This window comes from Nicotiana tabacum, chromosome 20 (genome assembly GCF_000715075.1).
Source record: "Nicotiana tabacum cultivar K326 chromosome 20, ASM71507v2, whole genome shotgun sequence".
Lineage (NCBI taxonomy): Eukaryota > Viridiplantae > Streptophyta > Magnoliopsida > Solanales > Solanaceae > Nicotiana > Nicotiana tabacum.
The window spans coordinates 94646404-94660488 of NC_134099.1; the positions used below are offsets into that span (position 1 = coordinate 94646404).

A 14085-nucleotide genomic window follows, 5' to 3' on the forward strand; every position below is an offset into this window, starting at 1 on the left:
AGGTAACTAGTAAGCAACTGCTATCCTGGCAAGAGCGATCTCGCTCCAGTTCCTTCAACTGTTTCGAGCTTTAACCACTCACCATAGCCGCTTCAGCACCTCATGTCCGTTCTTGCAATGATTCCAAAGCATCCCGCCGGTCAAAATTGGCCATCATTTCTTTATCCGAAATCTCTTTTCATCCTTCCCGGGTAAAGAGGGGCAGCTGTTGATACCCAATTTTTTCCTATATATTTTTAATATGCATAAATACTTTCAAAATAGCATACATATGCATATACACGACAACAAAAAGGGTTTTAGCGGTAATTATTTAGTGGCAATACATTAATTGCCGCCAATTTATTTGCGAAAGGCAAATCTTAGCGGCCAATGCATATTAATCGGTAAATATCATAATTTTAGTGGCCATTCTAGAAAATAAACAGTAAAAGTATTAATTTTACTTTTTGTATTCCCTCCAATTTCTAATTTTTTTCTCTATATTCTCTGCTGTTGTGCCGCGTAAACATTATACCCTAGAAATTAGATTAAAGAAAAATAATTCATACGGCCACCATCAGTTTGCTCTCTAAATCTCCATCGGCAACCCAATTGCCGGCCACCATCAAAATTCTTGGTAAGTATCTCTATTTATCTTTAAGTTTTCAATTGAGTAGGTCTATAAGTTGATGCAAATTTCTAATTGCTGGGTGTAGGGTTTTGATTGCGGAAGATTTAATTCTTGAATGAGAATTTTCTTAGTATCTTTTCTAATTTGGGGGTAATGGATTTTAGAATGTTTCCATTGTGGGAAGGACTTTGGGCATGACATAATACCCTAAAGAATTTTTTGATGTAGGAGAGTGGGAAGCAGTTTCTAGAGCTCAAAGTGTTTTACGATGGGTAATGTTAGCTTAAAGACTATTTTAGCGTGATATATGCTTGAAAATGACTAAGAATGGCTGTTTTGGGGGAACTAATAAACGGTCAAAGTTTAGCAACAGAAAGAAATGCTGAAAGGAAATGCTTGATTGATTACGCTTAGATCTCCCAAGCTTCTTCACAGCTTAAAGCTTGAGTTCTTTCAAACAAACTTAAAAAAAAGCACTAGTTCTGAAAGAAATTCTATATTACTCTACTGAAAATCATTTGAATTTTTGTTAGATTCCATAAACCCACTAGCAAATAAGTTCTATTATTTATCACATTATATTTGAAAAGTTTAAGATAACCAAAACACTAATTAGACTAGAGTTAATTTGTATGTAATTAGACATAGGGTGTGTTTGGTATAACGGAAAATGTTTCCGTGTTTTCCAAGAAAATGTTTACATTTTCTTGGAAAACAAGTAGTAATTTAGATATAATAAACATGAATCCATAAACTTTCAAACGAACAACCTTCCGGACCCACAAATTTCATAAACTTTCGAACCGTTAAACTTTCAAAATCGCGGAATTTCGAACCCGTAAACTTTATAATTTCTATGCCCGTAAACTTCCAAACACATAAACCTCCGAACTCATAATTTTGGAACTTGTAAAATTTTGAGCCTTTAAAATGATAAATAATAAAATTAAAACTGAAAAATATATTTAAAATTTTTTTTCGGGGGGGGGGGGGGACAGGGGGTGGGGGCAGTAAAACGAAAAAAAACAGAAATTTAAATTACAAAAAAAAAATTAATTTTTTTTGTGGAGGGGGGCAGGTGGGGGGGAGATTGGGGTGGGTGGTACAGAAAAATGAAAAAACAGAAATTTGAAATTGCAATTTTCTTTTGCAGGGGGAGTGGAGAGGTAGTAGGGTGGGTGGTAACGAAAAAATTGAAATTTGAAAAAAAAAAAACCTTTTTTTTGGAGAGGGGGTGGGGTGGGTTGGTGAGGGTGGGTAAGGTTGAGAAGGATCTTTGGAAAATGTTTTCCCTTCTCTTGATAAGGAAAACATTTTCCTCCAATTGGAGGAAAATGAATTAATAAGGAAAATGTTTTCCAAAATATTTAAGCCAACCAAACATGGGAAAATTGGAAAACATTTTCCGAAAAATATTTTCCTTGATACCAAACACACTCATAGTCTTGAGTCTTAAAGATATGTTTTATAGAGGGTGGTCAAATGTCTAATTTTCTTTACTGTTGCTTTAAAAAGTTATTGAGGCATTGCTGTTGTTACTCTCAATCTTCTCTTTTTATGTAGGTTTTGAGATTGTTACTGACATCGTTCTTCTCCTTCACTTTTTTATCTTCATCATCAAAGTATTCTGCTTACCGGGTACCCAAACACTTGAGCCTAAGCTAATTTGTGATGTATAACTATGGCATTTTTTGAGATAATTTTTTTGTGTCAGCTATGTTGTGATTTGTGATCTTTGGATGTTGTTAAATTGGCGGGCAACTAATTGAATTGATTCCTTTATTTTTTTAAGGTTATATGTTTACTTTCGATTGTTATAAGATATTTATAGCAGACTATACTTAAAGAAAATCCTATTAATTTAAGTGTAAAGTAATTCTATTTGAATTGTGGATTTAGGTGGATGTGAACTGTTCGATTTGTTAGCTTTCGACATCTCTTTCTGTTAATTCTATATTGATTTGATTATGTTATTTTTTTCCAAATATATTTGTGACTTGGATTTTGTTCTAAAAATAGTGTTAGTTCTAATTTCGCCTTTTGCACTTTAAATCACGAAAGTATTATTTAATGAAAAATGATCAATTTTAAATCTATTCATTTAAATATTAAACTCTCCCAGCTGGAATGATAAGTTAGTTTCTGTTAAGTTCACCTATCGAAAGTCAGTAATGCAGATGTTAATTTTATTTGTTTTTTCTTATGTCTCATGTATCATGTTCATAGGTTCTGTCATTATTTTTGAATTAAAACTAGAATTCTATTTCATGTCCTTAATTCTGAATCTAAGTTAGCAGTCTGAAGTGTCTCACTTTATGAGTTAGAAGTGATAATCTTAAGGAAAACTCTTATTTAACTGAATTACATGTGTAGTAAGAGAATATAAGTTTTATTTTTATAAATCCTTCTATTGCAAAGACATCTACCATGCTTATCTGTCTCAATGAACCTTTTAAGAGTCCATGCTCGCTTTCTTCTTGCTGGTTTCAAGATATTTCCCAAACACCAAGCCATTTTTCCCTTGTAATTTTAGTTGTTAGATTCTTGTTACTAAAATCAGTTCGTTTTCTCTGTGAGTTCATACATTTTCAAGATTCTCCAAATGATGACGAAGCTAATGTTGAGGGAGGAAATGACATTAGAAATGAAAGCGATTTTGAATAAGATAGGTGGTGATTATAAAATATTATTTTGCAAGTGTTATTTATGAACTTCTACGGATCTTTTTGATGCAGAAATTTGAATAAATATACATTTTGCTTTCAATTTGAGTCATTTTATAGAAGATAAATTTTAGTCACCTATGAATTTCTCATATTTGTATTGGTTGATTTGAGTGAATTCTTTGTGCTTTCTTTTACTTATATTTTGCTCATTGTAGCCCTTGTATTACAATATGCTAAGGTGTTATAATCATCGGAGAATTAATTTTGCTGGTGCATCAATACCTTTAATCTCTTGAACTATCTCTGTTGCAAGGGTTTGTTTGTGTACATGAATTGCAATTTATTTATTTTTCACAACTTGAGATGAGGATGGCGCTTCCTCCTATTTTGCGTGTGACATGATGATTGGTTGGAGTTAATCTGGTACTAGTATTAGGAGTGTACAAAGGAAACCGACCAACCACACCAATCCAATAGTCCGAGTCAAACCGAGAAAAAAAATCCGACTATGGTTTGGTTTGATTTAGTTTGGTATTGGAAAAAAAAAACCCGACCATAATTGGTTTGGTTTGGTTTTAAGTAAAGAAAGTCAAACCGAAACCAAACCAAACCAAACCAACGTTAAATATATAAATTTTTTAGATATATTTAATATATAAATATACTTATTTTGATGTAATTTATAAATATTTCTTAAACTTTTTCATAATTTTATCTTTTAAAGTATTATTTCAAGGTTGGACTTAGAACTTTTGAATGTTCCAATAAGTTTTATAGTCATTAATATTAGTAACTTAAATAATGCTAATAAAAGCCCAAACCAAAATCAAATCAATACTAATGCTAACAAAAAATCATTCAATTCAATACTACGAACGACAATGTATTGAATCTTTTTTTTTTTGCAATAATTTTAGATAAAAATGCATAACCTATTTTTATTTTTTCTTAGCGTTCAGTCATGTAATTAATACTCCCTTATTAGTCTACTTATTTTAGCATGACTTAGTATTTTTAGATTATTTTATTTTTATTATGACTTTTTAATTAGCAATATTTATATTTCATAATTTTATTGTCTTTATTGTTGAATATTTTAGGATAATGCCATGACACATCTCATATTTTGTATTATTTTCTTGAAAAATATTTTATATAGTTGTATCTTACTAGGATTAAAGAAATATTTTGAGCACAAGTTATGTGTTTTGTTCTACGAAGATTTTATCGGAAAAAAACCCGAAAACCCCCGAATAACCCCAAAACCCGAGATTGAAAAACTTGAGTTTTATTGATTTGGTTTGATCTTTAGATTAAATAACTCGATACAATCGGTTTGGTTCGGTAATTGCAAAATTCGAACCAACCCGACCTATGTACACCCCTAACTAGTATAACTTAATGCAGCTAGATAATTTCTTTATTTTAAAATAGGAACTACGCAAACTAAAGGTTGCAACTGACTGATAATTGAACAAGATGACGATGAAGAAGACTAAAGCCCGACCATATATTGAGGAATTGATGGATAGTCAGAACTACTCTGAAATCCAAGCACATGATGATCAATTTAATGAGTTGAATAGTTTTGTTGGTGGCACTGAGATTCAACATAACGACGATTGAGGTAATGCTTCTGTAGTATTTCAATCTGATTATATATAACATTAGATAACAGCTTTCATTTGCTATATTAAAAAGAAGCAGTTGAATCAACATCAACAGAAGGTATTTGTTGTTTTCATATGAATTACTGACATATTATTGTTTAGCCAAGCCACTTTATTTTATTTGAGCTGTGACGGAGAAATATTCTTTTTCACTTTGGTACTTTTATGTTAAATTATTTACTGTGAAAAGTGAATAGAGTGGTCTGTGATCTGAGAACTTTGATTCTCCTCTAATATAATATATTTGCTTTAATCCTTCACCTTTGCTTAAATTCCTGTCACACCTGTAATTTAAAAAATTTGGAAAATCTATATTTTAGTACAGTTTGTAGAAAACCAGTAACATATAGTACTTTGATGCAACTCAAACAATAGAAAACATTTTAAGTCCAAGATTCCTAAAAAAAAGTAAGTTAAGTGCAAAAGGGTAAATGCAAATTTTTTCATAGTTCTATAAAATAGTAAGACTCTGTAAGATGTTCAATAAGAAATGCTCTTTCATATCTGGAATAAAATCTAACATATCTTATTGAGTTTGTTGCCAATGTGTGGCTTTCTCATGATAAATTTACAAGAAAATAATAGTTTCACGGTCTCAGAGAATTTGGTTGGCAGTTATGAAATACAATATGTATTTGTAGAAATGGCTGCTATATAGTAATTGAATTAATCCAGTTATAGCTGCTCAACTTGCTATATTCTTGATTTCAGTTTATGATTTTATACTATAATATGCCACATCAATATTGGCAGATTCCTTTAGAGGTTAGAAACTAGATGTACTATCACATGTGCCTTGTGCTATGCTTTTATGTTACCCGAAGGACAACTATGTAGTTGTCCTACAATTGTGTAACGACCCAACACGTTTTTCGGCGGTTTGTGGCCATGAACAGCTTCACTTCAGGTATTATGACCTGTACACATCGTCGGAATTGAATTTCGAGAAGTTCGGAGTTGATTTGGAAAGAGAATTCTCATTTTGGAAACATTAAGTTGAAAGAATTGACTAGGGGTGGATTTTTGAGTAAACGACCTCGAAATCGGGATTCGAAGGTTCCAGCAGGTTTGTATGATTATTTCAGACTTGGGCGTATGTCCGGACTGGGTTTTGGAAGACCCGGAAATGTTTTGTCGCATATTGTGGAAGTTAGCATTTGGAAGAAATTTCACAAGTTTGGGTTGAAGTGCATTTCAGTATTATCTATGTCCATTTGGGATTCCGAGTCTGGGAGTAGCTCCGTATAGTGATTTTGGAGTTGGGAGCACGATCGGAAGTGAATTAGGAGGTCCGTAGGTCATTGTGGAGTCATTTGGCTAAAGATGGAAATTTGAATATTTTTGAGAAGTTTGACCGGAAGTGGACTTTTTGATATCGGGGTCGCAATCCGATTTCGAAAGTGGGAGTAGGTCTGTAATATCGAATATGACTTGTGTGCAAAATTTGAAGTCAATCGGACGTGATTTGGTAGGTTTAAATATCGAAAGTAGAAGTTTGAGATTCTAAAGTTCATAAAGCTTGGATTGGAGGCCGTTTCATGATTTTAGCGTTGTTTGATATGATTTGAGGCCTCGAGCAAGTCCGTAATGTGTTTTGGGACTGGTTGGTATGATTGATTGGGGCCCCGAGGGCCTCGGATGGATTTCGGGTGGTTAACGGATCGAAAATAGAATTTTGGAGAAGACTGAAGTTGTTGGTTGCTGGTGTAACCGCACCTGCGAAACTAGGGCCGCAGGTGCGGAGCCGCAGAATCGGCCTTCATGCCGCAGAAGCGGAAATGGACGGCTAGGCTGGGACCGCAGATGCGGTCATTTTGTCGCAGATGCGGGACCGCACCTGCGGAAGGAGAAGCGCAGATGCGGAAGCTGAAGGCTTGAGGGAAGACCACAGAAGAGGCAATTGGTCCGCACCTACGGGACTGCAGAAGCGGTCAATAGACCGCAGGTGCGAAAGAACTGGAGGCAGTGAGTGTTTTAAAAATCGGTATTTGGCCACTTTCTCTCATTTTTCTCTTGGCTTGGGCGATTCTTGGAGGGTTTCAAGAGGGGGTTTTCATCATCAACGATAAGGTAAGCTATCCCCACCTATCTTGAGTTAAATATATTGATTATGTACGGATTTGAGCATGAAATTTGTAGAAACTTGGGGTTTGAGGGAAAACCTAGAAAATTGATATTCTTGGAATTTAACCACGATTTTGGGTATGAAATTGAGAGTAAATTATATATTTGAGTTCGTGAGGTTATGAGTAAAGTTCATCTTCGAAAAATTTTGGAATCCGGGGACGTGGGCACGAGGGCGTATTTGTCAACTTTTTGATCGGAGTTAGGAATTGTTATAAATTGGATCATTAGGGATAATTGAGTATATATTAATGGATTTGTATTATTATTGGCTAGCTTTGGAGCTTTGTTCATCGATTCGAGTCTTCGGAAGAACGTGGAATGCCGATTATGGATCTTCAGAGCGAGGTGAGTCTGCTTTCTAACCTTGTAAGAGGGAATTGTCTCCATAGGTGAAATAATTGGTTATGTGCTCCTATTTGTGGGGGCTATGTATGCACGAGGTGACGAGAGTCCGTGCATAGCTACTATTATGCTATTGTCCGGGTAGTGTAGGACCCAAAAGCATGCTATACTTGGAATATTTGTAACCTTATTGATAGTTGATTGCTTAAATCCTATCGAATTGGTAAATGAATTTCTAAAAAGAACTAAGTTTCATTTTTCTAATTTGTTAAAAGAGAATTGGTTTTCTTTGGATAATTATTTCCTGATGACTTCTTGATTGATTGTCTGTGCGTGTTTAAATTCTGGAACGAACCGAACGCCTCGGCAGATTAAATAGATGCATCTATGGTTCGCGCCATTCGACCCTCTGGCAGTGCACAGTTTAAATGTTGTTGGATCGGGCCATACGTCCTCGGAAGGATTTGCGCATGCTTGTATTGCTTGCCTTGAAATTTATTGATATTGATATTTGCCTTCCTAGCCTTGAGATAATGGAAAACTAATGGATTATGAATCCGAAGACTTTTAATATAAAAAGAAACTTTTACCTGTTCGTGGCTTATTTGAAATTATTGTCATTCTTAATAAATCCATGATTATTCGTATTAATAATATATTACTATTGGAACACTAGTAAGTGTCGAAGCCGACCTCTCGTCTCTACTTCTTCGAGATTATACGTGATACTAATTGGGTACGCATTATTTTCGTACTCATACTACACTTGCTGTGCATTTTTATTGCACAGGTTTATGTGTGGCTAGTGGCTTAGTGGCATAGCGGCATGGTTGATACGGAGATTTAGGTGAGTTGCATTTATCGAGATGTCTGTAGCAAGCAGAGTCTCCTTCAGAGTATTGTACTATATTTTAATTTCTGTCCACTTGTATTCCGGACAGTTACTGTATTTTATTTCATTCACTGGTAGATGCTCATGCACTTGTGACACCGAGTTCTGGGATGATCACGGAATTTTTCAGCAGTTAAAGTTTGCGATTACAGTATATATTAGGAGTTTATTATTATTATTATTATTATTATTATTATTATTATTATTATTATTATTATTATTATTATTATTATAAATGATTTCAAAAAGATTAAAATGAGAAATTGCTAGTAAATTGTGGTTGGCTTGTCTGATAGTAGTGTCCGGCTCCATCACGACCCTTAGTGGATTTTGGGTCGTGACAAATTGTTCTACTTTTTGGGTTACATATGCTTCTATTGACTTTTGTACTTATAGCTATCTTGAAGACAGCTTATTTCAACTTATTAGAACACACTTCTATTTGTTTATTTGTATTTTTGTAACAGGGTAAGGGGAGAATCTGCATAAAATCCATTGTGTCCGCATCTTCGGGTTATGCTGTAAATGTGAAACTAAAACAAATTCATTATTATGATCAGTTGATTGCTTCTTTTCATGTGATGATTCATGATTTCCTGCTGCCTTAACTTCAGTGACATTTATAGCTTGAGGTGAGTTAATCCGAGTGGTTTCTTCAGTAATCACAAGCAATTCAAACTCTTCTTTTGCGCAATAAAGTCCCCAGTTTGATATTTGTACCATTAATCCAGGTAAGTAAACAAAATAAAATATAATAAAGAACACTGGTGAATTTTGTTCTTTGGTGTTCCATACAATAATATACTAGAAAAGCAGGACTGAAGTTCATCATTATGATAGTGTTTTCCCCAGCCCTCTTTCATAACGCATCTGAAATATCCCACGGACAGAAATGTGTGGCTAACACATTTTATCATTTGTTATTTATATCTAGTACGTTTTGTTGGGGCGAAGATGATAAGAATAGAAGGAGAAGTTAGAGGAATATAAGGTTTTTCCCCTTGGGTTCATATGTAGGTCTCGATCATTCAATTGATTCAGTTGTTGAACTCTGATTTCGTTTAAGTGTCATAAGCTTTAGGTTATGCTTAAATGGAGCCTAAACACAGATAAAATAATGCCTAAATTGTTTTTGCCATGATAGTCAAATCAGGTAACAGTCAATTATTTCCATATTAACTTTGTGAATAGTATATTATAAACGTGATTGAAAAATACAGAGAAAGTAACATGTTTCCAGGCAGCCAACCATTTCTTGCATACAGGTTACTTAGGATACACTAGAATTTTTATTTTAACATGATACTATAGATAAAATCAAGCTAGGAACACAACACATGATATCATTTATTGCACTGTGACATTTATAGTAATATTCTTGCTTTACTAGTTTCTTTCAGTAGCGTAATGTTAAAGTATCTGGAGTTAGAATTCTTGAAGTCATTAGATCATTCATATTTTTTAATTCTAGGTAATTCAGAAGCCAAAAAGGTTCGTGGGCCTACTTTACTAAAAGATATTTGGAAACTTCCGTCGGGAAAGATAATTGATGTGCTGTTTAATAATCGTAACCAGGCTATTGGGAAAGAGGGTCAAAAACTTGCTAGCTTTTTAGGAATTATTGCCAGAACTACAGAACTAACACTTCTACATGTAGATAATTGGAGAAATTTTGACGAGGAGAAGAAGAAATTGGTGGATTTTATTATTATTATTATTACTATTATTATTATTATTATTATTATTATTATTATTATTATTATTATTATTATTATTATTATTATTATTATTATTATTATTATTATTATTATTTTGTGAACATGCTCAATCTTTTATATATGGTGTTATCTTCTAAATGTTGACTTATATTTTTTTAGAAGAAGTTCTTTATCCCAAAACGTGGAGAAACATGGTTCTTAAAGTCACTAGGAAAGAAATGAAAAGATTACAAGTGCGATTTAAAAGGTGAGTATACGCGAAAATATAAGACTAAAGATGCTTTGTTAAAAAATAGACCAACTCGCATACCGAGGAATCAATAGAGTGGTCTTATTGGCATTCTGATAAAGCTAAGGTATCCTTAGAAATTCTCCTACTCTGCTAATTTTAATAGCGTTTTGATTTTAGTTATGCTCAAATATTTTGTTCTTAACACTGAAAGATCTCGGGTGTGTTTGGTACAAAGGAAATTATTTTTTTTAGAAAATAAGTGGTTTGCTTGGTTGACTTGAAGAGTGTTCTCGGAACTTCTGTTATTCTTGCCGTCCTAGTACGTGAAGAAAGAAAGAGTGTTTTGGAACTTTTGTTATTCTTACTTCTAAAGAACAAATTTTTATGGGTCTTTGGTTTCTTTTATCGTTTTCGGTTCATACATAGTTGGTATTATTTTTGTGGCCTTTGTTATTGATATTTGCTTGTTGTTGTTGTAACTTGGCAAGCAACTTCTTTTTACTTCTCCAAGCTGCTTTTTAATTCTTTTTTGTTTCTTTTCTATCATAACAAAGAAAGAAACTCTTTTTAATTGTTTGCACATCCATTTTGCTTGCTTATTAATCCATCTAGTTGTTTCTGCTTATAGATGTTATGTGAGGGAGTTGGCTGACAAAGAATATTTTTTCACATTATATTTCATCTTTTGACACAGTTATTTTATAATTTCAGGTTTTACAATCTAATGTTTGATAATTTAGCCATTATTGATTTAGTAGCCATTATAATTGCCGCCAATAATTGACGTTAAAGATAATAGTTTTTAGCGGCAATAACCATACCTTTTACTAGCTTTTGTTAGAAAGGCCGCTAAAGGCTTTACCGACCCCCGCTTCAGCGGCGAAATACCAATGGCCGGTAAAAGATATAGCGGCTATTATTATTGCCGCTAAAGCCGTTTTGTATTGCAGCTAAAGCCCCCTTTTTGTTGTAGTGATATAAGCATGCATAAGATTTTTATAATTTTTTTATAGATTTTAAATTGATTTATTTCCTCCCTTTTTACTCATAAAATCCCCCAATAATTATTCCTCAAATTATTGTTGTGGTAATTTAGTCATTTAAATTCTATTTTTTATGCCAAAATATTGTCAAAATATTTTTTAGTGCATTTTTATAATTGCATTTATATTTTTAAAACTAATTTGCATATAATTGCAATATTAGCCCTAATAATGTATAATTACATTTATATGCATAAAATCGAACCTCTATATTTTTAAAATGTTGAATATCTATTTCAAATCATTTTAGTACATGATGTTATTTTTTAGAAATTATCTATTATTTATTATAAATTATATGGGAATAAATTGGCTATTTAAAATCTAGCCAAATTGCATTTCAATTTTAGACTCAATTAAACCTAATACTCCAGCACAATTTCATATTAAATAACCTGACCCAGGCCCTAAATTCACCTACCCGACCCAAAACCTATTAAATCCTGGTTGTTGTTCTAAAATATCAACGACCCTCGTTTAGTCTTGCCTTTTTTATTCCTAACGACCCCCCAACCCTAACCATTTTCCCTCATCCGCCGCTGTAAGATCCTCTCCTTTCTCAAAACACTCTCAACCTAACCCTAGCCCTTCAAACGTTGACCTCTCTTCTCCTGTCATCTCCGGTGACCTCTCATCGTCTCCTAAGCCTCCAATGGCTTCTCTCATGCCATGTCTACCTTCTCTAAGATCTTCAAGGGCCCAAGGCCATGCCGACTTGCATCTAGGGTTAGTAACTTGTCTATTTTTGGCTACTCTAGTGTGATTTAGAGCAAAATCATGTTGTATTTATTACGATCCTTGGGGTTCTAAACAGGTTCTTTCATCTCTATATAAGTTTCTTTTAAAACCCTAATTTCTTCCTATATCTCCTAGATCTGTACAGATCTAGGGCGATTTGAGTTTGTTTCTTTACGTTCTACACTGTCCTTGGAACTCTTTACAAGAATCATTGATTTCAAATATTTTTTCACTTTCTTCTGAAATTAGGGTTTCAGAGCTTCTTTTAAAACTTTGTTTAACTGATTCTTTGTGTTTAAACTTCTATTTCTTGCATATTTTGACTGATTCTATGATTGTATCACATCTTTAACTCGTCTATGTTGAAAGCCCTAATTTTTTAGGTTTCTTCGTTTGGTTCTATGACTGACCGATTCTTGTTTGAGTTTCTGTGACTATCTTGCCTCGAATATGTTTCTATTGAGTTTTTTAGCCTAACTTATATAAAATCTATGTTCTTGTATTCATCTTGACTGTTCAAAACTTGCCTCTTTCTATCAGTGTTGTTTAACCTTCATGTTTGCTATGTCTGGTTATTCTTATCTCAATCTATTTATATGCTAGAACATTGACTCATGACTTTCTCTTTGATTGATTCTGGATTTCCTATTTCATGATTTGATTGGAAGACCTTCCTTTAAACCTTCGATTCCTACCCTTTCTATTCAAATTGATTGATTCGCCTATCTTGTCTGCATTGGTACTTTATTCTTACTGACTATCTTCTTAATTAGAGTTTTATGAACTTAGCCCTAATTGTTTACCCTATACTTACTGTATTTGAAATCTTTCCATATTGGTCGTACATTGATTTCTTTCCTTATTTGTTACTTGTTCTGACCGTTTGAACTGATTCCCTTAAATTAAGGGAGTACTTGTACTGATTTTGCTCTAATTGGTTCTGAGTTCCATAATTACTATACTAGTGTGATTCTTGCCTTATTTTACCTAGTTTTGAACTACTATATATACATAATCTCTCATTAACACAAACACATGAACACATTGGTTTAAAAAGCTCTCTCACACTCAAAAAACTTTCTGCTATCTCTTTGGTTACTTGCTATTATTCTGAGTTAGCCGGCTGCAAGCCAAGGCTAACAATTGTGCTTTCTTATTCCTCACTTTGTGTTTACCATCCCTGTACTGGTATGTTCTAATTTCAATTCAAGTCCCAAAACAAATATGTTTCTTTTACTACTTCAAGTTATCATGTTTCTAATTTGGTTCTGAGTTCCATAATTACTATACTATGGTTCCGCTGTTCAACATGCAATTGACATGTTTACATTACTGTTTCATCTAGCATGCTAGTCTAACCTTCTTAATCCTTTCAAAACATGTTTTACCCCCTCCCCTAGTAGTCTGTCTAAACATGACTCTACCTTGCTTTGAATGCTTGTCTACCTATTATCCAGTTTTGATATACAAGATGATCTGTCACTTTAAGTGGTTGATTCTAGGATTGTTTCTGAAACTCCTACTGTATTGGTAGTAATAGATATCCCTTAAAATCCTTTGAACCCCTTTCAAGGCTTCTCTTATTCTATATCTATGTGCATCTGTGCTTACTGTGTGCCCTATACTTACCGCAAATCCCCATTACCCCTTGAGTGGATATATGCACCTGTTTGATTCCATGTATTGAAGTGCTGATGAACTTTTTCTCATTCTGTATTTGGTTTGATTGATTGTTAGTTACCTTACCCTTTTCAAAATTGTCTTATTTAATAACTCCCTATTTTTTACAAAACTATTTCAAGTAAATCTTTTGTAACACTGTTTTCCTACTGAAACCTTTTTAAACTATGTCAAGCACTCTCACTCTACTCTTAAGTCACTAGGTTCTGCCCCTTCCAGTGTGTGTACTGCCTTGGGATCCTTTTGAGAACCCTCTAAACTCTGGCACACTAAGTTTGGCCCTTCCACACTGCACTTACTCAATTTGGTTACAAAGTCTGGGTGTGAGCACTGCCCGGGATCCTTGAGATCCTTAGGGAACTCT

General features: G+C 33.7%; 1 long non-coding RNA gene across 1 annotated transcript; it reads left to right on the forward strand.

Annotated features, from left to right (window-relative positions):
- Positions 1-465: 465 nt before the first annotated feature.
- On the forward strand, positions 466-8512 carry LOC107775954 (uncharacterized). Its single transcript, XR_012703736.1, has 4 exons — positions 466-619; positions 2177-2251; positions 4714-4906; positions 8209-8512. It is a non-coding gene; the product is annotated as an uncharacterized LOC107775954 (long non-coding RNA).
- The last annotated feature ends 5573 nt before the right edge of the window (positions 8513-14085 follow it).